Raw genomic sequence first — 27,530 nt, 5'->3', positions numbered from 1 at the left:
TGTGAGAATTACTCAGTGGAAACAAAATAACCAGGGAATAATGGGATATCAGTATGCTGTGGGTTAATGAGATTTAAAATCAGTGTTGGTCCTCAGTATCAAAGAAAATCTGAGACCAAGACAAGGTCCTTCTTTGTGAGATAGTGTCACTATGGGAATATGGAGTTTATTCATAGAGCATGGACAACCTAGCAAATTTTTGGCATGTTTAGGGACTCATTTTAAATGGATTCCTAAGGTGAAGTTTTCAATATCAGTGCTGCTCATAACACAGAAACAGAAAACCATGGGTCAGTAGAATATTGGACGTCAATGCTCATAATTTCTGCAGATCAGAAATCTCTGAGTAGGTTGTAGAGCGTTATGGCAATGTTTGGTTTACAGACTCAAGGAGTCTGATTGAATTTTTTTCAATAAGGATGCCCCTAAGAATGTATGCTAGGATAAATCCCTGAAGAAGAAGCCCAGGAATAGTCATCAGCCATAGTCCATTCAACTAATATCAGGCAATTATCATTAGTCATCTGAAAAAAAGTTTCTAAGTTATTTCATATTCAAAAGGTCCATGACTAGATGCGTTAGAATACTTAAGACCTTACAGCTATACTCATAAACAGATACGGCACAGAACTGCAGTTGAGTCAGGTGTGGTATCAGTAGACATACCTTCCATACTATTTTATCACAAAACACTGTGCCACAGTTGCTACAGCCACAGAGAATGCTTCAGGATTAAAAGAATCACCCCTTTGAGATTTGTAGAAGGTAGGATGTTAGTGGCTATGTAGCATAGCTAATTAATGGAGAACAAAGAAATGGCACCAATGTTCCTTTAGAAGCAGGGCAGATAGATAGTGCAGTAGATAGAATGCCAGGACTGGAGGCAAGAAGATCTGAGTACAGATCTGGCCTCAGACACTTACTAGCTGTGTGACCCTGGGCAAGTCACTTTTTTTGCCTCAGTTTCCTCATCTCCAAAATGAGCTGGAGAAGGAAATGGCAAACCATTCTAGCATCCTTGCCAAATGTCTTTGTCTGTGACCCAAAGCAGGTCTTTAAAAGGAACCAACCTACACACCTAGAAATCATACTACAGGAGCCCAGCTTAGTGGAAAAAAATTCTGGGCTTGGAGTCAGAAGATTAGAGTCCACAACACTTCTTAGACATGTGAATTTTGGTATCTTTATTTACCAAAATAATTTCTTTCATTTGAACATAGAGTGGTTGCTAGGACAATGAAAAGAAGCTGGCTGATTTGCGCTCCCAGACATTTGTGTTGGAATACAGTGGAGAAAGAACTGAGCTCAGAATCAAGAAGCCTGGGTCATAATCCCCACTTTCCCACTAAGTCACTCTAGACTCTACAGAAGTCATTTTCCTTCCCTGAACCAATTTCATCATTTTTATAATTAGGGAGTTGAACAAGATTTATCTGTAAGTCCCCTCCCACCCCCCAAACACATTCTCATCCATTTCTAACATCTATGATTCCATCCTTTGAAGTCAACTTACTATTACCTAGTACAGGTCAGGTTTGTGGGCTATAAGAACCTCTCTTTGAAATTCAGTTCATTGGCCAGTTCATTGGCAGAATGGGATTGAAAATATAAGGCAATATTCAACAATTGAATTAGGAAACCAATGATTTTGCCAAAGGAAAGCATGGTGGCTTTTGCCCTTGCTGTCTCCAGATGATGACATTTCACTTTTACCCCTTTCTTAACAGCCTCTCTGGGGAGACAGACAGCATGTTACTGTTAGGTGCACATTAATCTAATTTGCCTGCCATAATCATGTCATCTCTGAGGTGTGTTGGGAAGTGGGAACAAAAGCTGTGCACTTTTACTGTCAACTTTTTCTTTTCTGGACTCCTTCTACTAGATATTTTCTGTCAATGACTGAGGTTTGCTTTATATAACTGTTTAATACTGAACCAAGGTGTTGTTTTCCCCTGAAAAATTCCTCTTAAAGAAAGTTGATCTTTCATAGGATCACAGATCTAGAAATAAAAGGAACCTGAGGCCATCCAGTCCAACCTTCTCCTCAAATGAGGAAACATATCTATAAAGATAAAATGACTAGACTAAATTCACATGTAGTTACAGGTGTGGGATTTGAACCCAGATCCTTTGTCTCTGGAATAAGTAGTCTTTCAATTTATCTAGGTGCTAGAAATCTATACCAGAAACAAAGAATTATTTCTTTAAAGCAATATTACTTGGTTAATTCTTGGTTGAAAGAAGAGTTATAAAAGCACAGAAATTGGGGCTAACTATATATAACATTCTAATTATATTTGCATTACAGTGATTTTATAAAACAACTTTTCCTTTGGAAAGCCATGGTACAGTGGAAAGAACATTGGATTGAATCAGAAGACATGCTCAAATCTTGGCTTTTCTCTTTACTATTTCAGATACTTGGTACAAGTCACATAACCTCTCTGGCCCACAACTGTAAAATGAAGGCATTGGACTAGATGAACTCTAAGGTCCTTTCCAGCTCTGAATCTAACATCCTAAAGACTCACCCAAACAGGACAATTGTTTAGGAATTTAGGTTCTTCAATTTCAAAACTGCTAGTATTTGGAAAAGAATTAGCAGAATAGCAGATTCACAAACTGACTATGGAGCATTCACCTCTCCCACTTCCTTTTCAGAATACATTAAGACTCTTCCTATGCATGATTTTTTTTTGCTTTAAATAGTATTTTTTCCCCAACGATTGCATATCAAGAAAAATTTTAGCATTCATTTTTACAAGATTTTGAGTTCCATATTTTTCTCCCTCCCTCCCTCCCTTCCTGATGAGAGTAAGATTCAAGTGATTCTCATTGCCCACTCACCCCATCTTCTCCTCTATTGTAATAGGTCTTTGTTGCCTCTTCACTTGAGATAATTTGCCCCATACTACCTCTCCCTTCCTTCTGCACCCTTTGTACTCCTCTTTCTCATCCCTTAATTTTTTTTATCTCATTCCCCCAAATTCACCTTATACATTGGATATACCCTCTGACTATATATATTCCTCCTATCTGTATTGTTAGTGATACAATTTTTAATAGTTACAAGTATCATCTTCCCATGTAGGGATATAAACAGTTTAGCTTTAGTGAATCCCTTATGTTTTCCTTTCCATTTTTATCTGTTAATGCTTCTTCTGGGTCTTGATGTTGGAGGTCAATTTTTTTTTTTTTAGTTCTGGTCTTCTCCTTATAAAGGCTTGAAATCCTTCTATTTCATTGAATGACCACTTTCCCCTTGATGTATGATGCTTAATTTTGCTGGGTAAGTGATCCTTAGTTCTGGTCCTAGTTTCTTTGCCCTCTGGAACATCATATTCCATGACCTCTGATCCTTTAATGTTGCAGCCGCCAAATCCTGTGTGATCCTGATTGTGACTCCCCTGTATTGGAATTATGTCTTTCTGGACATTTGTATTTTTTCCTTGACCTGATAGCTCTGAAACTTGGCTATAATGTTACTTGGGGTTTTTATTTTGGGATCTCTTTCCTGAGGCAATCGGTGGATTCTTTCAATGCCTATTTTGCCCTCTGGTTCCAGACATCAGGGCAGTTCTCCTTGATAATTTCTTGAAAGATGCTGTGCAGGTCTTCCTTTTGCTTATAGCTTTCAGGTAGTCCGGTGATTCTGATACTGTCTCTCCTGTATCTATTTTCTAGGTCAGTTTTTTTCCAATGAGGTATTTTACATTTTCTTCCATTTTTTCATTCTTTTGAATTTGTTTGATTGACTTATGATGTCTGATAGTCATTAGCTTCTACTTGCTCAATTTTAACTTTTAAAGTATTATTTTCCTCAATTAATTTTTGTACTTTTTCCCCCCATTTGCCTGATTGTACTCTTTAAGGAGTTGTTTTCTTCAGTGGATTTTGGTATCCCCTTTTCCATCTGGCCAATTATACTTTTTAAGCAGTTTTCCAAGCTGTTGACTCTTTTTTTTTCATAATTCTCTTGCATCACTCATTTTCCTCCCAATTTTTCTTCTATCTCTTTTATATGATTTTTTAAGGTCCTTTTTGAGTCCTTCTATGAGTTCTTTTTGGCTTGAGAACACTACCCATTTTTCTTTGGGGTTTTGCCCATAGGTGTTTCAACATTGCTATCCTCTTCTAAGTTTGTGTCTTGGTCTTCCCTGTCACCATAATAACTTTCTATGGTCAGATTCTTTTTTTTTGTTGTTGTTGCTTTTTGCCCCCTTTTTTTTTAACCTTTTTTCTTTTTTAAAAATTTGATCTCTGCTTCCAGGATTGAAGGGGCTCTGTCTCAGACTTCTTGTGTCAGTGGCTGTAGTGCCTGGCTGATTACTTAGTGCTGCACTAATGTCCTGAGGCCCATGGGAGACCCTTGTGTCTGGTGCTATGTTGAGGAGGTGGGGTGGGAGGTGGCTCACAGTACTGGAGGCTGTAGGGATTTGGCAGTTTACCTGGTGCTGAGCTGGAGTCCTAATGGTGCTGGCCTGGTGTGTGCTGAGGCCAGGTGGGGTGTTTCTGTGTTTCCCCAGGCCTACACTGAAGCATGTGTAGATCTGGCCTCTGAAGGATGCCTGTATGCCTGAAGAATGTCAGACCTCTAGGGGCTACATTGAAGCACATGGTGCTTCTTGAAACTGGAGGGTGCTGGTTACCCCGGCTATGCTAAGGCACACAGAGGGTCCTGGTGTTGGTTTTTACCTGCTCTACCACACTGGGGCTCAGGATCTCCCACTGGTTTCCTGTCTTCAAATGTGCTCCCCTTTTACCTGAGTGAGATGAATCTTTCTTGACAATCTTTCCAGTCTCCCAAGCTAAAAGACCACTCCACCCCCTTTTTCTGCTGGCTGCACTGTTCCAGGATTTGTTTTGGAGCACTATTTTATGGTTATTTGGAGGTGAGTATGGGAGAACTGCAGTGATTTATTGCTCACTCTGCCATCTTGGCTCCTGGAAGTCCCCACTCTATGCACGCATTTTCTTTATCTTTCTTTCTTTCTTTTCTTTCTTCTTTTTTTTTTTTTCTTTCTTTTCTTTTCTTTTTCTCTTTTTCTTTTTTCTTTCCCTGCATCCTTCAAAGAGCACTCATTTTCTGCCTTGTTTCATAGCTCTGGGATCCATGTCATCTCCACCTCTTCTTGACTACATTATTATGTGACTGGAGGGTATGGACAACCTTTAATAACGATGTATCTTTCTTTTTCTTTTGTCTTTTTTTTTTTGGTTAGGCAATTGAGGTTAAGTGACTTGCCCAGGGTCACACAGCTAGTAAGCATCAGGTGTCTGGTCTGAGACCGAATTTGAATTCAGATCCTCTTGACTTCAGGGCCTGTGACCTATCTACTGTGCCACCTGGCTGCCCCATATCTTTCTCACTATAATAACAGTGATAAGAAACTACATAAATGTATATAAATTTGATTTGTGTAGCAACCCTATGAGTAAGGAAAAGTATTGTTAATCAAAGTGAACATTCCTCAAAAATATTTAATAAATGACTAAGTTCTGGGAAGTGGGAGAGAAGATGGGTAAAGTAAGCTGTAGTCGGAAGGGGAAGCACCAGCTTCAAGTTTTAAGATCTCGGAAGTGGACCATTGCCTTGTATGGATTGGTGGGTGGAAAACGAAATGGAGATGGGCACTGGAATTTAGGAGAATGAGGAGCAGTGCAAGTAGACCATCAGCTAGGTTACAAATACGGGTGTAAAAGTTGCCAGAGTTGAATATCTTTTTTATTTATAAAATGAGAGAGTTAAACCAATGACCTCAAAAGCTCCTTTCAAATGCAGCATGATTCTCTGGGAACCTCAGATTTACCTTATGTGGTATTTTGTTAGACTTTGTTTTCCCTTTTACATCTTGGTGAATGTTAGAAAATTAGCCCTTATACATCTACAGCAGAAGTAGAGGGAGAGAGATGGTAGAATAGAAAGAATGTTGGATCTGGAGTCCAGAAAACCCTAGTTCAAATCCTTCCTCAAACAGTTATTGGCTGTGTGACCATGGGTAAGCCACTTGACCTCTCTTATCCTCTGTTTCCTCCTATGTAAAATAAGGATAACAATGGAACATATCTCACAGAGCTGCTGTAAGACTCAAATGAAAAGATAATATACATAAAAACTTTGGAAACCTTAAAATACTATTACTATTAAAAACAAAACAAAACAAAACCCTTCTCCTTCACTACCAGCTTGTCTTATGGACTGAGGGTTGAATCTGGAGTCAGAGAACTTGTTTTCCAATTCTGAGTTGACAAAACTTTCAGAAAATTTAGATTTTCAAGCAGAAAAGGAGACAGTACAGTGTGAGCTACTCAGATGACCTTCAGTCCCAGTGGAAGCAGGGGTTTATTTTGACCAGAATCAGATATTTTTGTAGACAGTGGCCATACAGAGTAGAATACACCAGGAATGGCATGCCTTGTAAATGTAGGCCAAGGGCCAAATGCTGCAAAGCGATTTCACATGTTGTCAGAAGCAGATCATTATTTAAAAACTTGCCCATACTTAGATGAAGGGTCACTGATTTTCAGACCAGCCACTGATAAGACTGTTCTCATTCTCAGGGGGTAAAATGAGCAGCCTGGATTGTCCACAACCTTTTTCCAGGAGAGGAGGAGGATTGTTCTTTTTTTTTTCTTTTTTTTTTAAAGCCATCACTCTCACAAAGGAGTTCACTTTTAATAAGCCAAACAGAGGACACATAATTTCAAAGCAAGAGACATTTAACCAAATAGTGTAACAAATTAAATGGTAAGATAAGATCCTTTCTCTCCATATACAGGACACATTCCTTAGGTGGAGCACATATACTGGAAGTATGTGTAGATGGGGAAAATTCATGGCCAGGGCAACTCACCCTTCTAATACTTTGAACTATGAATGTCCCTTGCTGATGTAATTAATTGGTTTCTGCTGGATACTCCATCAGCATTCCTTTTTTCCTTTTTTCTTTTTTTTAATATAAATTTATTTATTTTTAGTTTTCAACATTCACTCCCACAAGTTTCTGAATTCCAAATGTTTCACCCCATCTCCTCCCTCCCCCCACCCTAAGATGGAATGCATTCTGAATATCCTTCCCATCTGTTCTCTCTTTCTATCTCTCTCCCTTCTCTTATCCCCTTCCCCTTCTATTTTCCTGTAGGGCAGGATAGACTTCTGTACCCCATTTCCTGTATTTCTTATTTCCCAGTAGCATGTGAAAACATTTTTTTTAAACATATGTTTTAAAAACTTTAGGTTTCAAATTTTCTCTCTTCCTCCCTCCCCACCACCCTCATTGAAAAAGCAAGCAACTCAATATAGGTTGTACATGTGCAGTTGTGCAAAACACTTCCTTAGTAGACATGTTGTGAAAAACTAACTCTATTTCCCTTAATCTTATCCTGCCCTCCCATTTATTCTATTCTTTCTTTTGACCCTGTCCCTCCTCAGAAGTATTTACTTCTGATTACCCCTTTCCCAATCTGCCCTCCTCTCTATCATCCCCCTGCTCTCTTCTTCCCCTTCCCCCCTATTTTCCTGTAGGGTAAGACAGATTTCCATACCCAATTGAATGTGTATGTTATTCCCCTTAAGCCAAATCCTATGAGAATAAGATTCACTCATTCCCTCTCACCTCCCCCTTTCCCCTCCACTGTAAGAACCTTTTCTTTTCTGTTTTTTTTGTGAGATAATTTACCCCATTCTACCTCTCCCTTTCTTCTTCTCTGAGTATAATCCTCTCTCATCCCTTAATTTTATTCTCCAGATATGACCCCTTAATCTTCAACTCACCCTGTGCCCTCTATCTATCTACATATAAATATGTATAATTTTTTTCCTCCAACTACCCTAATACTGACAAAGGTCTCATGAGTTATAAATATCATCTTTCCATGCAGGAATGTAAACAGTTCAATCTTAATAAGTCTCTTATGATTTCTCTTTCCTGTTTACCTCTTCATGTTCCACTTGAGTCCTGTATTTGAAAGTCAAATTTTCTATTCAGCTCTGGTCTTTTCATCAAAGATGCTTGAAAGTCCTCTATTTCACTGAATGACCATTTTTTCCCCTGAAGGATTATACTCAGTTTTGCTGGGTAGGTGATTCTTGGTTGTAATCCTATCTCCTTTGCCCTCCGGAATATTATATTCCATGCCCTGCGGTCCTTTAATGTAGAAGCTGCTAAATCTTGTATTATCCTGATTGTGTTTCCACAGTACTTGAACTGTTTCCTTCTGGCAGCTTGTAATATTTTCTCCTTGACCTGGGAACTCTGGAATTTGGCTATAATATTCCTAGGAGTTTTCCTTTGGGGATCTCTTTCAGGAGGAGATCTGTGGATTCTTTCAATTTCTATTTTGCCCTCTGGTTCTAATATCAGGGCAGTTTTCCTTGATAATTTCTTGAAAGATGATGTCTAGGCTCTTTTTTTGATCATGGCTTTCAGATAGTCCAATAATTTTTAAATTCTCTCTCCTGGATCTATTTTCCAGGTCAGTTGTTTTTCCAATGAGATATTTCACATTGTTTTCTAATTTTTCATTCTTTTGGATTTGTTTACAGTGTCTGATTTCTCATAAAGTCACTATCTTCCAATTGCTCTATTCTAATTTTTAAGGAAGTATTTTCTTCAGTAATCTTTTGGACTTCCTTTTCCATTTGGCCAATTTTTCTTTTTAGGGCATTCTTCTCCTCATTGGCTTTTTGGACCTCTTTTGCCATTTGGGTTAGGCTATTTTTTAAGGTGTTATTTTCTTCAGTATTTTTTGGGTCTCCTTTAGCAAGCTGTTGACTTGTTTTTCATGATTTTCTTGCATCACTTTTTCTCTTCCCAGTTTTTCCTCTACTTCCCTTACTTGCTTCTCAAAATCCCTTTTGAGCTCTTCCAAGGCCTGGGACTGATTCATATTTTTCTTGGAGGCTTTGGATGTAGGAGCTTTGACTTTGTTGTCTTCTTCTGGTTGTATATTTTGATCTTTTTCACCAAAGTAAGATTCTATGGTCTGACTCTTTTTGCACTGCTTTCTCATGATCCCAGCCAATTACTTGAGTTTTAAACTCTTTGTTAAGGTAAGAGTCTGCTTCCAATGTGGAGAGTGTACTCCCCCAAGTTTCAGGGGTTTGTGTAGCTGTTTTCAGAGATACTGGTGGGGACCTGTAAATTTTTGGTTCTTCCAAGGTGGTATGATAAGGGGCGAGGTGTTTACTCCTTTCCTGTCCTGTGACCACAAGTACTCCTTTCTGTCCTGTAACTGTGAGGAAGGATTCCTCTCCACAGCCACTCCAAGCTCTACCACGCCAGCTTCCTCCTCATCCTAGCACCACCGCCCAGAGCTGTGACCCAGATCCAAATGTGGGCAAAGCAAGAGATTCCTGCCTCAGCACTGGCAAAGAGATCCCTGCAATCCCTCTCTGATCAGCCACTGAATTCCCCCTCAGTCTGTGGGCCGGAAGCTTGGGAAGCAGCTGCCCCAACCCAGGGCCACGCTCTTGGGGAATGGATTTGAAACCCCACCTTCCTGTCTCAGCACCGACAGAAACAGACTTTTCCCACTGATCTTCTAAGTTGTCTTTGGCATTCGTGAATTGAGGAGTCTGGAAACCCCCACAGCTGCTCACGATTCAGTCCTCTGAGGCCTGCTCCAGGTTCTTGGTGGCCTGCGTGCCCACGCCCACACTGCTCTGCGCTCCCAGCCCTGTGCGATACACCTTTCTGATCAATCATCCAGGTTGTCTTGGGCTGGAAATGTGTTTCACTCTGTCTTTGTGGTTCTGCTGCTTCAGAATTTGTTTAGAGCCAATTTTTATGAGTATTTGGAGGGGTTTGGAGGAGAGCTCAAGCAAGTCACTGCTTTCACTCTGTCATCTTGGCTCCACTCCGAGGATTGTTCTAAGTACTACATTCTTTCTCCATTTTTACCAGCTTAAAAGTGCTTTCCTCCTGCCTGGAGATAAGGAAAGGTAATCAATGGCCTTCACCACAGCCAGTCCATCTAGAAGCAATGAGGTATAGCAGAAAGTTACTGGTCTTGGCAGTAGAGTTAGAAAGCAGTGGACTTGGGTTCAAATCCTTGATTTGTCGGGTATTAGCTGAGTGACCTTATGGAAGCCATTTCACCTGACTCAGTCTCAATTTCCTTCAGCAAAATGAGGAAGTTGGACAGAGACTAAACCAGATTATCCCTAAGGTTTCTTTTAGTGCTAACATTCCATGAGTCTATGATTCCCTGGTTGTACTAGGAGGTCACAGAGGGAGTCCATTTACAGGTGCTTGGATTCTCTCCTTGATTAATAATAATAATGGCTAACATCACAACAATCCTGAGAGGTGGGTGCTATTATTATTCCCATTTTGAAAATGAGAAAACTGAGGCAAATAATGGTTAAGTGACTTGCCAAGGGTCACAACGCTACTGTCTGAGGCCAGATTTGAACTCAGGTCTTCCTGGCTTCAGGCCCAGTGAGCCACCTAGCTAGTTATACAACTGACATTTATATAGAACTTACCATGTGCCAGGCACTATGCTAAGCACTTTACAATTATCTCATTAGTTCCTCACAACTACTCTGGAAAGCATTATTAACCCCATTTTACAGATAGGGAAACTGAGGCAAGCAGGGTTTAAATTACTTGCCAAGGGTCCCACAGCTAGTAAGTGTCTGAGGCTGGATTTGAAATCAAGTCTTCCTGATTCCAGGCCCAGCACTCTAAAAATCTTTCTAAGAAAAAAAGATTGCAATGGCAGGTCAATGGGATTGGCTGTATGTCCACCGAGGCCAAACACTGATATTATATGGGTCAGCTAAACCTTCTGGAATGGGAATGTTGGGAGGAGGGGGTAATGAAGGGGTACATCTCTCCCTGAGAGAGATAAGGCTCCCAGAACATGACATCTGGCTAGTCATGGTAAAATCCAATTAGGGTAGATTGATTTTCTCTTCATGAATAATGTGAATTCTAAGATTAGCAGTAGTGAAACCAAAAAACATAGTTCAACATAGTAATCCACAAGAGTCAAACTACCTTGAGCTCAATCGGAGGCTCACTAGGTGGTCTTTGGGGGGTGGGGGGTATCCTGAATGCTTTATACTTTTCTAAGTGGGGTAGGAATAGCAGTCATTTTCCTATGACCCCTGAAGACTCAGCTGAGTTGTCCAAGCTTTGTACCCATTAATCCTGCCCAGGGCTATCCAACTAAACAGATAACAGGTATTTAATAAATGTTTGCTGAGCTAACTTGTTCATGCAGAGAAATGACATACAGCAGAGGCCACAATCCATAGCATTGATATTAGAGCTACAAGATGTTAGAGCTATGAAATGTTTGAGCAATGGATGCAAAAAAACCCCCTGAAATTCCTTTAGAAAATAGGTTCTTAAACTGGGGTTTGTGAGTTTTTTCTTCCTTCCTCAAATTTCTCATAGCTGTCCCTCTGTCTCATCTGCAAATTTGCCACATATTTCACTAAAAATATCAAGGCTATTTGTTGAGGGCTCCTTCCTCCTACTTATCTCACATTACTCAGATGTCTTCTGCTGCTATCTTTTCCTTTACCAGTGTCTCACATAATGAGGTAGCTCTTCTCTTTGCCAAGGCAGATTGCCCCAGCTACCACTGTATCTTATCTTTAATCTCTCCCTCTTTACTGTTTATTTCCCCACTGATTACAAACATATTCATGTCTCCCATATCCTCAAAAAAGCCCTCATTTGAGTCATCCATCCCCGTCAGATGTCTTCCCAGACTCTCCACCATTTTGTGACTAAACTCCTTGAGAAGGTCATCCATAATTACTAACTCCATTTTATTTCTTTTCACTCTCTTCTTAACTCCATATGTTTCGACTTCTGACCTGATCATTCAACTGAAACTTTTCCTTCCAAAGTTATCAATTATCTCAACTGTTACATCTAATGGCCTTTTCTCAGTCTTTATATCTTTTTTTTTAAACCTCTCTATTGTCTTTCATACAGTCAATCATGTTCTTCACCTTGATAATCTCTTTTAAGTTTTCTTGACACTACTTTATCTTGGTTTTCCTCTTATCTGACTACTCCTTGGTCTCTTTTGCTGGATCGTCATCCAGGTCATGTCTGCTAATGGTCAAGTGTTTCCTAAGGGTCTGTCCTAGGTCTTCTTCTCTTCTACTATTTCACTTGGTGATCTCATCAGCTCCCACAGATTCAATTATCTTTATGAAGATAATTCTCATATCTGCACATCCAGCCTTAACCTCTTTCCCATCCCCCAGATTTGCATCTCCAACTATCTATGAAACATCTGAAATTAGATGTCTTGTACATATCTCAAACAATATGTACAAAACTATATTCATCATTATTCCCCCCAGGTTTCTCTCTTCTTCCTAACTTCCCTATTATTGTTGAGAGTACCGCCATCCTCCCAGTCACTTGAATTCACAATTTAGGTAACATTCTCAATTTTTAATTTTCTCTCATCCTCAAATCTAATCTGTTGCCAATTCCTACTGATTTTGCCTTTGTAGCATTCCTCCTCTATCTTCAATTCTCTCCTCTGATATTTCTACCACTGGTGCAGACCTCGATCACTTCATGCCTGTTCTATTGCAATAGCCTCTTGGTTGATCTTAAGTCTCTCTCTAATCCAATCCATCTTTGACTCAGCTGTCAAATCAATATTCCTAAAGTACGGGTGTGACTATGTCATAAAGCTTCTTCCCCCAATTCAACAAACTTCACTATCACTGCCCCCAGGATCAAAAATAACATTTTCTGTTGGCACTTAAAGCTCTTCATAATCTGGCTCTTTCATACCCTTTCAATCTTCTTACTCACTCCCACATACTTGGTGATCTGGTGGCTTTCTTATTTCCCCACCTCCCAGGTTTGCCCATTATTTCTTCTTTTATTTTAGTTGTGTCTGATCTTTGTGACCCCATTGGGAGTTTTCTTGGCAGAGAAACTAGAGTGGTTTGCCATTTCTTTCTCCAGCTCGTTTTACAGATGAGGCAAACAGGGTTAATTCCCAGGTTCACCCAGCTAGACAGTGCCTGAGGTCAGATTTGAACTCAGGAAGATGAGTCTTCCTGAGTCCAGGTTGGGCACTCTATTCATTCTATTCGCCTATGCCTGGAATTCTCTCCCTCCTCTTCATCCCCTGCCCTTCCTGCCTTCTTTCAAATCCCAGATAAAATCCTACTTTCTATGAAAAGCCTTTCCTGATCCCTGTCAATGCTTACTTCTCTCTATTCATTATCTTCAATTTATCCTTCAATTTATCCGTATCTTGTTTGTATATAGTTTTTTGCATGTTGTCTTCCCCTTTAGTCTATGAGCTCCTTGAAAGTAGCTACTCTTTTGTCTTTCTCTGAGTACTTAGTGCTTACCTAACATGGTACCAGGCATATAACAGGTGCTCTATTAAATGCTTGTTGTGTATCTTTCAAAAAACAGAGTTAAAATTTGAAGATTAAACAGAGCCACACCAAAGTCCTGGAAACTGGATGACTCAGTGAAGCATTTCTTTATTAGAGACGGTTTTTCCCAGAGGAGATATTCATGAAAGAGAAAATAATGGCAAATATGGCTAGCTAATTATCTGGGCAATCAGCTATCATGAAAGCCAAAACACAAATATAGTAATGATCCCATTCAAACATGAGCATACTGAAAGCAGCCCCAGGTTTAAGGCATATCTTTGAGCAGCCCTTATCTAAAACCATAGCTCATTGGCCCCTACTGGCATTTCTTTTATCATGCCAGATAGAGAACACTTTAGACTAAATTAAAAGGAACCTACTTAAATAGCAAAGTAAGATAAATAACATGAAAGATAACCATCCATATACCCTATCACAAATTCCCACAGTACTAGAAGAACAAGGAACACAGCTAGAGAAAATTTGGGACAGACAACATGTCTTAGGAACACTCATGGCCAAGACAACCAACTCCCCTAGGACTTCATACTAACCAGTATCTATCTCTCCCTACAATGATGCTTTCTCTATTGCATTGCAAGCTGCTGGTAGTCTGATGGACTGCCTATATCATCTGCTACACTTCCATCCACCTGTCCATTAAAACATTTTCCTCTGCTCATTCTCCCCATGCTACTATCTGCTCATTCTCTCCTGTGCTACTCTTTGCTCATTCTATTACATACAACTTGTCTGCTAAAATTACAGCTCCTTGTTGTGTTTCTCCTAGGTGGTTCATCTCTTTTGGTCCATTATTCTAGACATCATTTCAGCTTTTTTGTGATTCAGAGCCACAGCTTCACCTAGCCATCCAGATTTTTTTTAAAAAAGTTCTATACTTTGAACTCTATATGCAATTTGAAGTAAGATAAGTACATTCCGTTCATCTTCCATCCTTCCCCTTGTTCTTAGCCGGGGTTGATGGAAATCATCGTAGGAGTCTTTATTTGCAAGACTAGAAAGATAAATGGACTTTTTGTTCTGCTTTTCTGTAGGCATGAAAATCTTCGCTCAACCTTCAGAAGAATAATTTGTAGGAACATAAGGAATACTTCATTAGATACTTATCAAAGCACCAATAAATTCTTAAGAAAGTAGACATGGAAACTGATATTGGTAGACATGTAAATATAGTTGATGCTGGCTAAATGTAAAGCTATACTTTCATCTTAGGTGAACAATTATAAAATGTGGAATGACCTTCTTGAGCTTCAAAAGGTCAGAAGAGAGTTGAATGAAGAGACAGCATGGATCAGAGGATCAACCTCTGTGACCCAGTCCAGAAGTGAATCAACCCAACAGATAAGACAGAGTCCTAAAAACAACAGAGTGACTTATCCATTCACCATGCTACATTTGGAAGTTGGCTTAGTGAAAAAATCTTTATAACAGCCACTTTACATTTGAGTTCATTCTCCCTAGGAATTGAGGTTTTAGAGAGAAGCATATATTCTGTATTTGGGAGGGTGGTTTTGTAATTAAGTTTTTGCTATTGATTCTAAATAAATGTCCCTTTGTAAAAGATAATTGATGTTGAGTGGCTAATTTATATTGAGGAGGAAGCAAGTGGTCAAAATTACATTGGGACACTAATCATAGTGATTGTGGGGGAAACATACTAGGGTTTAAGTCAATATTAGAAGACCAATCACTCCAAGCCCTCAAGGTTAACCCATAAGAATGTTACTAGAAGATATTGCCACTAACTGGGAACTCAGCTGTCTAGAATGAGAGGGTCTATTTCTATTTTTTTTTTATTCCTACAACCTAATATGTCTGATTGTGTTGAATAGAGTACAATTTTAAACCAAGAATTTGTGAAAAATGAGTGCACATTTTGGGAAAAAAGTTCCAATTGTGGAAATGTAGTTCATCCATCAGTTAGAGAGATTAGATGTAAGGAGGGAAAATGTAAATTGTATTAATATAAATGAGGAGTTTTACCACAATGGTAAAGAGACCACTGATAGAAAATCACTCCCAAGTTTACTTGCCTAGCTTTGAGTTCCCTTCCAAGCTCCAGACCTAGACTTCCAACAACTTCCCAGGTATCTCCATCTGGATGACCAACTAACCCTTTTAAGTCTAACCTGTACAAGTCTCATCATTCCCTCCATAAAACTGCTGCTCCTCATAATTTTTCTATTTCTGTTGATATTTGCCATTCCCCAAGTTACCCAAGCTTAACACCTAGTTTCTACTTTCCTCTTGCCTTTCCCTTGCTTCTCACTCCAGGTCAGTTACAAAGTTCTATAACTGTATCTTGTCAATGTGTCTCATATGCATCCCTTTATCTCAATTTCCACTTCCATCAATCAATTTTGGGCTTCTATTATACCTAATCTAGACTATTTCAGTAGCCTACTAAATTATCTCCATGTCTTGAGCCTCTCTTCCCTTCAATCTATCTGCCACATTGCTATCAGGTTAATCTTCCTAAAACATAGCTCTTTTCTTATCACCCACACACAGAGACACATACACCCACAACCCCCACCCACCCCATTAAAAAACTTTCATTAGTTTCACTAATATAGAATGATTTCCAGATGTCTTACCTGTCATTCCCAGCACTTTAGTTGGCTGAGCCCCTGCTACTCCATCATGGACTGATTATTGGACTTTGAACTTATTTGCCTCTAGTCTGAATGCTGCAATTAACCTCCATTCACCTCTTATATATGGGGAATCTCCTGAGAAGACTCCAGGCCCCTTCTGCCCAAAATAAATTTCTTATAAATTTCTTAAATCTCCTCTACCTGGGAATCAGGTAAGAGAAGCAGGAATCTGGTGAGGAACTCTTTGCTACCTTCAAGTTAATTCCTCAGTATACTTTTATCTGACTAGCTTTCACTATTTCAGGTAACCTTTAAGGTTATGGTTCACTTTAGGTCATGACAACTGAGAAGCTTTGCATTAATAAAAAAAAAATGCTGGCATCAAAGAATCGTAGATCTGGAATTAGACAGAAACTTAGAGGCCATATAATCCAACTCTCTTCACTTTACAGATGAGAAAATAGGCCCGATAAGGTTAACTGACTTCTCCAAATTGACACAGATAGTGTTAGGAGTCAAATTAGAATCCAGGTCCTCCAATAACTCTTTCTATTGTTCAATTGTATGGAAATAGTCAATAAATCAATGGCAATACTTTGTTTTCATTTTAAAAGATCTAGAGTCAGAAAATTTCACAAAAGAAGTTATAACATTGGAGCCTTTTAAGATGAAAAAACTTTAGAAATTGACATAATGCGCTCTCCACTTCTTAAGAATTAGTAGAGGCTGTGGGATCACTTCTGGTTGAACATCATGTTCTTCTCTCTTGTGTATAGTTCACCTTTTTGACTTTGCAATAATTTGAATAACTATTTCATTTGTTTGTGCCAGTGATGTGACAAGGTGTGGTTGTTGCTTTTTTGTCACTTTTTCTGAATATTCTGCTGACTTCTTCACATACACCGTGCATCTGGAATATATCAGCTACCTTGAAAGACACTATTCATCATGATCTAAAGCATGTTGTCTTGTTTTCTTAAGCCATGCTGCTCCACTTATTACTTAAGTGATGTAGTGAAAGGGCATGGAACTATTTTAGTGACTATTCACCACCAGGTGAAAATGAGCTTTTTAGCTATTGAGTGGTTGAAAATTAGCTTCTTGTGAATCTGGAAGAGACTTTGAACTAAATTAAATAAAGTGCATGAAATCATTGCTTTGAGCAAAGAGCCAACGGAATGCTTCCAAAGGAATCTTCTATCTACCTGCGGGAAGAGTGCCAAAGAGAATAAATTAATATGAGCATCCTCTTGGATTTTCAAGCTAGATCAAAGTGACCTCAGAGTAATTCGATAGACCCATGAATTCCTCAGTGTGGGTACTTGTCCCTTCCATGGTTTCTCATAAAGTAGTGGAATGTGATAGCTAGAATACTGACCTTGGAGTTGGGGAGAGAGATACATTAATATTCTAATTCAGATACTTATTAGTGTGATATTCCATCTCTTGGATCTGGGCATTTTCTCTAGCTGTCCTCCATGTGTGGAATGCTCTCCCTCCTCAGTTCCCCCTTCTAACTTCTGTGGCTTCCTTCAAGTCCCAACTGAAATCTCATTTTACTGGAAGTCTTCCCCAACACCTCTTAATTCTTTTGCCTGTCCTCCGTTAATTATTTCCAATTTAGCTTGTATATAGTTTGCTTTGCATATCTTTGTTTGTATATTGTCTCCACCATTAGATCATAAGCTTCTTGAGGGCAGGAGCTGTCTTTTGTCTCTTTTTGTATCTTCAGTGCTTAGCACAATACCTGGCACGTAGTAGCACTTAATAAATGTTTATTCGTTGATTGATTGGTTGACATGATCATAGATGAGCCACTTAATCTCTTATAGCTTTACCTTTCTTACATATAAAATTAGTCATGCCTAACTCTTTGTGACCCCATTTGGGGATTTCTTTGCAAAGATACTAAAGTACTTTATCATTTCCTTTTACAGCTAATTTTACAGATGAGGAACTGAGGCAAGCAGGGTTAACACAGCTATTATGTGTCTGAGGCCAGATCTGAACTGAGGAAGATGAGTCTTCCTGACTCAGGTCCAGTTCTCTATCCACTGTGCCACCTCACTGCCCTACGTATATATAAAAAAAGATAGTGATATTTTGTTATATTTACCTCACGGGGTTGTTATAATGAAAGCATTCACCAATCACTGAAGTGTTGTCTAAATATGAGTTATTTCAGTCACGTGTAATTCTTGTTAATACTTCCAAAAGATCACCCAAAGTGAAATATCTAACATTTAGAGACTTGCAGATTCCTACCTTCATAGATATAGCACTGATGGGGATCATCTTAGGAATCATCTCGTCCAACTGCCTCATTTTATAGATAAACTTTTCTTATAGACAAGGGAAATTGTGGGACTAAGGTCACAGGTGATAAGTGACAGGTTTGGGATCTGAGGCCAGATATTCCAATTCAAAGCCAGTGTTCTTTTTACTGTGCCACACTGACTTCTTGTTTTTTTAGAATAATTTATTTATTTTTAGTTTTCAACATTCACTTCCATAAGACTTTGAGTTTTAAATTTTCTCCTCTCCCACTCCTCCCCCCACCCCAAGATGATGTGCAATCTGATATGGGCTCTACTTATACATTCATATTAAGTATATTTTCCCATTAATCATGATGTAAAGAACTAACAGAACTAATGGGAGGAACCACAAGAATGAAGCAATAAGACAAAACAACAAAGGAATAGGAGAGCAAATATTGTGTTTCCATCTGTATTCAGACTCCATACTTCTTTCTCTGGATATGGATAGAAATTTCCATCATGAGTCTTTTGTCTTTCTTTTTCTTTTTACACAATTGGGGTTAAGTGACTTGCTCAGGATCACATAGCTAATAAGTGTCAAGAGTTTGGTCTGAGGTTGGATTTGAACTCAGGTCCTCCTGACTTCAGGGCCGGTGCTCTATCCACTGTGCCACCTAGCTGCCCCCTATTGTGAGTCTTTTGGAGTCGTCTTAGATCATTACATTGCTGAGAAGATGTAAGTCTATCCAAGTCAGTCATCACACAATGTGGCTGCTACTGTGTACAATGTTCTTCTGGTTCTGCTCATTTCACTCTTCATCAGTTCATGTAAGTCTTTCCAGGTTTTTTTGAAGTCTCTGACTACTCATCATTTCTTATAGTGCAATAGTATTCCATTACATTCATATACCACAACTTGTTCAGCCATTCTCCAGTTGATGGGCATCTCCTCAATTTCCAATTCTTCGCCACCACAAAAAGAGCTGGGTTTTGGGTTTGTTTTTTTTTTAACCCCCTGTAGGAGGACTGTGTCACTGGAGTTGTTTTATATACTGTCTCATTCTTACCTTATCAATCAACATGCCTACTATTTGTTCAGACAGTATTCTAGGCACTGGAAAGACAAAGAAAAAAATCAAATATTTTCTGCCCTTGAGGACCTTATGTTCTATTGGGGGGGGAAGCATATATATAAATATACAAAATATCAACAAGATAAATACAAGATAATTGGTGGAAGGTAGGGCCTTAGAAACGGAAGGGATTGTCAGGTTATATATGTTCTCAATCATTCCTTTTATGCCCCTCTTGAAGGCACATAATCATTGAGACACTTTGGTCTTTACATTTCCATCACTGAGCACCATGCCAACATATAATCGATTCATAATAATGGCTTGTGGATTGAGTGATTGATTGATAATAACCTGCATCCATTTTATATCTACCTGCACTTTCCTAATGCCCTTTGCATAATTTGTAAATCACTGAAATTATGTTGTTCCATTGTAACAATTGGCTTTTGTGGCAACATTTTGGGAAAATTCAGCATAGCTTGTCAAATGATCTAGCCCAATCACTTTCTACCTCTTATTCTTGGATTTACCTCTGAATCAGTTTTGGCCCTGACAACCTATGAAGTGAGTGCTGATGAAATCCAAATTTTAGGGATTTATCTTGAGTCTATGGAAGTCTTCCTAGGGCAAAGGCTGATCCCATTCTGTGTATTGATGGAGTATTGATAGAGCAAATCTAAAGTCTCCTCATGAGTATAATAGGTTGGGGTTTCCACACCATTGGATACTGCTTCAATGGATGAAAAATAATAGCCTAGAGTTAGCTGATTTTGCTAAAAGTAGGAATTATAACAGCTCCAGTAAGACAATACACTGTCAGCAAAAGACTGTCAACAAAGATCTTGTAATGCTCTGTGATAGAATTATAATTGCAATGTTTTCACCTGGGGCAAGAAAGAGGGTAGAGAAGGGAGAGAGAAAGGACAGGCAGGGGATGAAGATGCTGTTGGTGCCCTCTAAAGTTCCTGTTCCTTGGCAAAGCCCCAGGTGCCCTGCCCTAGTTGTAACTCTGCTTTGAGAGGTCTTCTTGAAAGCTTATATACTACCGTTTCTTTTCCTAGGGACATTAATATTAGTAAAAATCATCTCTCATTTATTTCCTGGAGAAAACCCAACAACACTGGGCAAAAACATTCCATGTTCAGAGTAGCCAGGTTGCTTTCAATACGTCCAATAAATAGGCAGGCTCAGAGATAAAGGGCACCCTAGACACTGCCTAGCCACTTCCAAAGTATCTGGATTCAAAGACATCACACAGGCTTTTTCTCCCACGGCAAATCTTTCATCTTACATCTTCAACTGCACATCAAAGATGATTAGTGAGAAAGAAAATACCTCCCCCATTGACATACAGTAAGTGGGCAGATAAAGGGAGTTTCAACACATAAAAAGCTTTAGTGCATAAACATTAGCCTGCCCTCTTTTATTCACACCTTCTTAGAAAAATCACACATTTCTTTTTCAGTTTGAGAAATACAAATTTTTTTACACTTCAGACTCAAACATTTTGATTTTAGGCAGGAGAGAAACCAGACAAATAACAACATGGAAGCCTTATTGTGACAAGTCCATTAGCAAAGCTGGTACTACATCATGGGAAAATGCTGGTTCACTCTCCTTGCCTGCATATACAACAAAATAATATACTTATCCTGGTTAAAAACACATAAAATATATAGAATATATATATATATATATATATAATATATAATATATATAAAAACATATAAAAACATTCTCTCCTTTATAACTGTATCAACCCAGCTACATTAGAAAGCAATCTTGGGAGAGAATTCTTCCCTCAGTGTGTCTATCCAAACTAGTGGTCACTGAATTCTATAATGAAGGCTATTAATTTTTTTTAATTGCTGAACTGTTTTGAACTGAAAGCTTCTTGAGGGCAGGGAGGCTTATTTCCCCAGTGCTAGCAGAGTGCATTGTTCAACATTGAATGTTGGACACAGATTTGTCTCCTAAATTTGGTTTTAACCAAGATATACTAGCTAAGGGACAACTAGGTGAACACGGGGGATAGAGCTCCAGGCCTAGAGTCAGGAAAACTCATCTTTCTGAGTTTAAATCTGGCCTCAGATGCCAGCTGTATGACCCTCTGCAAGTCACTTAACCCTATTTGCCTCAGTTTCATCATCTGTAAAATAAGCTGGAGAAGGAAATGGCAAATAACTCCATTATCTTTGCCAAGGAAACTCCAGATGGGTTCACAAAGGTTGGACATGACTGAACAACAAAATACTATTCTAGTTTGAATGACAAAAGGAGCCAAAAACCAACCTGTTTTCTTAGCCCTCAAAGTCATTAAATTTTCATTATATTTTCATTGTACTTCTCATTAACATTCAGCAAATATTTATTAAGTGCCTTGTAGGCAAATTGTGTTTCTTAGGTACTAGTGATAACAAAGATGAAAAAAATTACACAGTTCTTGCTGCCCTCAATGAGCTTCCAGTCTACTAGAAGGCATACTACATGCATACAGAGCAGGTTCTTAAAAGATATTATAAATGTTACGCCAGCTGGAATCAAAAGAAAAATCCCAACAAAGAGTTTGAAGAGAATTAATGCCCCAGGGGAAAAACATAGCTGGAATAATCAGAAAAGGTGTCAAGGAGGAGGTGACTCATGCTGAGCCTTGAAAGAAGGTGATGTGTGGCTAAACTGGAGGTAAATTATATTGACCCCATACCCCAACTACTGTAATAACTGATAAAAAAAAAATAAAATTAAGTTACTCCAATGTTTCTTGTTCTTATGGAAATCATGTTGGTTCTTTTTCAATATTATTTCCTTTTCTTGGTGTCCATCAACACTCTCTTTAACAATATACTTTTGACAGTGACCAGAATCAAACCTATTCTCTTCTCTTGGTTTTGTTTTTGTTTTTGGAAAATAGATTCCATGCTGATCAACCTCCAAACCTGAAGTACCTTGCCCATTCTCCACAGTCTTTTAAAGATCATTGATTCTTCCAGTAAAGAAATAGGTGGAAATAAAGATATTGTATCTGAGAGCCAAGAAGGGAATAAGAAAAGCAGCTAGTCCCCTGAGGAGAAAGTATTAAGAGCAGAAGCTGTGAGCAAGCCTGGTGAGGACTAAGGTCCTCTCATCTTTCATTTTGAAGCAAAGAAAGAAAGGATTCCTGAAGACTTGGAAGTGTTAAGATGTGGAGGATGGTCAATGCAGGACCTCATAAGGGATGGCCTCAATTTTTTCGTTATAGTGGGAGACCAAATCAAATGTTTGGGGAGCAGACTGAGAGTTCTGGGTAGTTTGAAGAGGTTTGGTGAGTGAAACAAATTAAGTACAGAAATATTTGTGTCTAATGGTAGCCATTTCAGGGTGGGGGGGGTAGAGAGGAGATGAAAAAGAAAAAAATAAATTTACATGATAAATTTATTATATATATTTAAAAGGGTAGCAAGTTGTACATAATAGATTTGCAGTTTCATGTGCAATCATCTTTTTATATTATACTGTTATGGAAATGTTTGTTTTATTCCATAAATTAAAAATTAAATAAATAAAAGTTAAAAAAAAAGAAATGAATTAATGGAAGTAAAATAGTGAAGTACCAACTGAGATTAAATTGGCACATGAAGTTGTGCAGACATGGAATGGGGAAGCGGACAGTGGATTTGGTAGGAGCTTGTTTTATGCCACTGTTGCCATATTTACTTCTCTGCTGTGTGTAGTCACTAAGCAGAAGGAGAGGAGTTAAGTAGCCCACCCCAAAGTACCAGTGAGGGTCTGACAGTCTCCACCCTTCCACTGTGGCTGTGTGCATTGGGGCTGGTGTCATCTCCCTTCTTAGCTCCCTTTTTTTCCTGCGCCGTTGTCATCCCTTTCTTTGGCAATGTCTCCTAGTGCAATATATGTCAAGGAGTTGACTGCAATGTTCTGGGCTGCTCTTTTAAAGGGCAGGAGGCTATTTGCTTGCTTTGTCTCAAATATTTGGAGGAATAGGTGTCAGAGATATGCCTGAGATCCCATATCCTTCTCGGAATATATTCTAAATCCTGTACTTAGTCGTTGTCGAGGCAGAAGTTTTAGATACATTTAAAATTGAAGTTGATCCAATTCCTTGTTGGTAAAGTTGTTTTTGCTTGCATATATGTTTTATTGCTTTTTTTCCCCTTGAAACCTTGGAAGCAAATTACTGGATTGGTTTAGGTTAGATCTGAACCAGAATAGTAAGGGTGACTCTGGGTTGAGAATTAGCAAGGTGGAAATAATACTAATCATAGATGACATTTATATGGTGCTTTTTAAAGTCTTCACATGCATTATCTTCATTTTGATCTTCATTGTAACCCTGTGAGGTAGATATTAAAGGAATTCTTATCTTTAATGAAGTGTATGAAGCTCAGAGACAGTAAGTGAGTTTCCCAGAGTAAGATAGCTAGTAAATATTAGGATCAGGACTCATACCCAAGTTTCTCTGGACTCCAAGTCCAATTCCTTCTTTCATACCTTGAGGAGCAAGGGGACAAGAAGTTGAAAGGTGGAAGGCATTGCCTCTTTAACTAGTTCACTAGAAAGTAAAGAATGTGAATCATCTTCATTTGTGTAGGCAGTAATCATTCCCACATTAGATTATAATCTCCTGGAGAGCAGGGGTGGCATGTTGCTCAGCTTTGCATTGCACATCAAGTGGTTTAATTGTGCATAGCAGATGCTCCATATATGTTGGATGAATTTGTTAAATTGAATATTGGAAAAAATTCAATCGCTAGTAGTGCTATTTATGCCAGTGAAATAACTGCCCCTGAAATGTCAGACACCTTCCAAACTGGAAGGAAATGTGCTAACTGGGTAATTGGCTTTTTTTTGGGAAATAAAGGCGACAGATGCATGCTATGATTTCATAAATGTCAGGAACTCCTAGAATATCAATACATGCATATATAAGTACACATAAGATGTATATGTATATATCATATATTGAGAAGTTTGTTCCTCCCACTCCTCCACTTCCCTTCCCTCCCTGTTACTAACTTTGTCTCTAGTTGCAGCCTCTGAAAAACTGGTGTATGGGAAATATAGAAAGGGACAAAAAGTACCCAATGAAACAAGAATGAGCATGTTAGTTCAATACTCTGCATGATATCTAAAGGATATCAATTCAATGTATTATATTTAAATGAACCCTGAGTAGTAACGATAACAATAAGAGATATGTATAGGTACCAGATCTGTGCTTTCATTGGTAGTGGGAAATCCCAGGTGAGGAAACTCCCTTTACCAATTCGGGTCTGAATCTTCTATGAAACTTTCTACCCTTGGAGTTACCTAGAGTATTGGGAGGCCAAATGACTTGTCCAGGGTCAACCACAGAGTATGTTCCAGAGGTGAGACATAAACCCACATGGATCTTCCTGGCTTCAAGTCCAGATTTCTATACAGTATGCCACACTGTGTCCTTAATAATAATAAAACAAATTGCTATACTTTTTAAAGATTGACCAAGTGCTTGTCTAATCAACAACAACAACAATAATCCTCAAAAACCCAAACAAAGTATTTCCATTATATGGATCAGAGGAAAAAAATTGAGGCTTAAAGGAGTTAGGCATCCTGTCTCTGGTCACACAGCTTGTAGTAAATGTCCAAGCCGGAAACCGGACTAGGGCCCAGATTCTTTTCACTACGCCCTTTCCCCTATATGTATGGAGTATTTCTGTTGTTTCCAGTTCTTAGGTAAAGGACTGGGGCAGATCATTTTCCGTCTTTTCTCTGGTTTAATCCTCTTCTCCATACCTCAAGTCTGCAGAGGATCACACTCAACTGACTAATGCCATTATAATGTCTTGTTCACTATACAGTCATTTCGTTACAGAATACCAAACAAGGTTTATCTCTGTCCTGATTGCAGGGGAGAGCAGGAAGGACTTTGCTGGCTTATCTTTGCTCTAATACTGGCAGATCATTTTCCCCAAAATACATCATGTTTTGGCCCCATTCTTGTTCTTTATTTTCATCCCTTAAAGCTGGATCCTTTAAAAAAAAATTATCTTAGCAACTGTGCCCAGACAAGCCTGGGATTTTCCTAAAGTATACTGTCAAAAACCTCTTCTGTGACCCCTCCTCTAGCTATCACTACTTATTCCATCCATACTCTGTCAACACCTCCTGCCTGCTTGGGGTGAAAGAAGTGCAGGCAGTGACCAAGATGTTGAATGTACATACTACAGTCAATGTGAGCTCCTTGACAGCAGGGACTATATTCGTGTGTGTGTGTGTGTGTGTGTGTGTGTGTGTGTGTGTGTGTGTAGTGCCTAGCACATAGTAGCTGCTTAATAAATAAACTTCCCTTTCCCCTCACTCTGATAAACTCAAAAGAAAATCTCCAAAAGAATAGATTTTCACATATACATACACACAGAGTTTACTTCACCTAAATTTATTTTTAATGGTGTAGTTCCAAAGCAACGAATGAAAGTGAAGATTTAGCACTTAATAAATGCTTTGCTAATTCATTCATTCAAGAGACAAGAAGGGGTAATTTGAAGACATTAGAGGTAGGAGAAGCCTGAATTTGAATCCTGCCTTCAACACATGCTGTGAGATCATAACCCAGTCATTTAACCTCCCAAAAGCCAGCTTCTTCATCTGCAAATGGAAATGATGCCTCTAGTCATATGCAAGAATTGCACAGGAAAAGGTAGTGATTGGTGACAATCACACATTTGGAAGAAATACCCCTATTGACCAGATCACAGATCCATTGAAATAATGCAGTTACTTAACTTCACAGAGTTTTTGTGAGGGGTAAGTGAAATAACTTGTGCACAGGCCAAAGAGAAGTTAGGCCCCCAAACTGATTTTTTTGTTCTGAGTTATTAAATTGGGCCATGTGCATACATTTTATTTATAGAATCCTGAACGCTCTACTCAATTTCTCCTAACTACACATAGAAAGCAAAAAACAAAAAACAGTCCCCCCCCCCCCCCCCCCCCCCCCGCAACACAAACCCAAACTTCCTCCCAAAAAAAAACCAATCCACTGGACAACTATTTAGATAATTCAGGTCACTTAGTACTTAGGAAATACTTAAACACTTTAGGCAAAAGTAGATTTCCCCCCCTTGAATTATCTGAATAATTGCTTCAATTTCCCACTTTAGTTTGTATGTAGACTCTGCATACTCAGTTAAGCAATGGTATAATTGTATCTAAATTTATCCTCACTGATGCACTGGAAAATATCACATATTTTCTTAGGCATAATGATAAATCTGTCATGTTAATCTGCCTACCTGTACCATTAATTATAAGAAAGCTATTAAGCTAACAATGGTGTTGCTAAATAAGGTACTGTAATTTTATATCTAGGATAAAGCATTAAGGAAAATTACCTCCCTGCTAGAGAAAGTTTTTGAAATATAAGAGAAAGTTGACAGCCCCTTATAATTATTTTTCCAAAGACTTTCTAGGGAAAAATCCCAATCCTTTCTTTCAAATAAAATGATGGAACTGGGACAATAGAAGATGTTTTGAAAGTAATAAGCATTTATCATTTAGGATCACAGATGGATCTAGAAGTCAAAGGAGCCTCAGAGGCTGGCTAGTGGAACCTCATCGTTTTATAGACGAAACTGGAGGCCAGATGAAACTAAAGGGTCCAAGGTCATGAAGTTAGTAAATATCACAGGGGAATTTAAACCCAGGTCCTCTCACTTCTGAGGCAGGATTTCTTCTTAAGTATCTTAAGTTTGGGACAGTGATCCTTCTGCCCCAGGAACAGAACTCAACTTTAATAAAAAGTAAAAAGTCAAGGAATAGGCTGGAAAAATTAGCAAACAAGAACCTGACCATAAATATCTATTGTGATAGCAGAGAAGATCAAGACACAAACTCAGAAGAAGAAATGATGTCAAAACAGCTAAAGCAAAGCCTCAAAGGGAGAAAAATGTGAATTGGACACTAGCCTAACAAGAATTCCTGGAAGAGCTCAGAAAGGATTTTAAAAATAAAATAAGATAGGTAGAGGAAAAATTGGGAAAAGAAATGAGAATGATGCAAGAAAATAGTGTAGAGAGTCAACAGCTTGGTATAAGAGATTAAAAATAATACTGAAGAAAATACCTCAAAAAACAGAATTGGCCTAACAGTAAAAGAGGAGCAAAAAAAAAAAAGGTCACTAAAGAAAAGAACTTTAAAAGCAGAATAGACC

This window comes from Phascolarctos cinereus, unplaced genomic scaffold (genome assembly GCF_003287225.1).
Source record: "Phascolarctos cinereus isolate Bilbo 61053 unplaced genomic scaffold, phaCin_HiC Scaffold_9;HRSCAF=440, whole genome shotgun sequence".
Lineage (NCBI taxonomy): Eukaryota > Metazoa > Chordata > Mammalia > Diprotodontia > Phascolarctidae > Phascolarctos > Phascolarctos cinereus.
The sequence above is the reverse complement of the archived record's forward strand: the minus strand, read 5'-3'. Positions refer to the sequence as shown.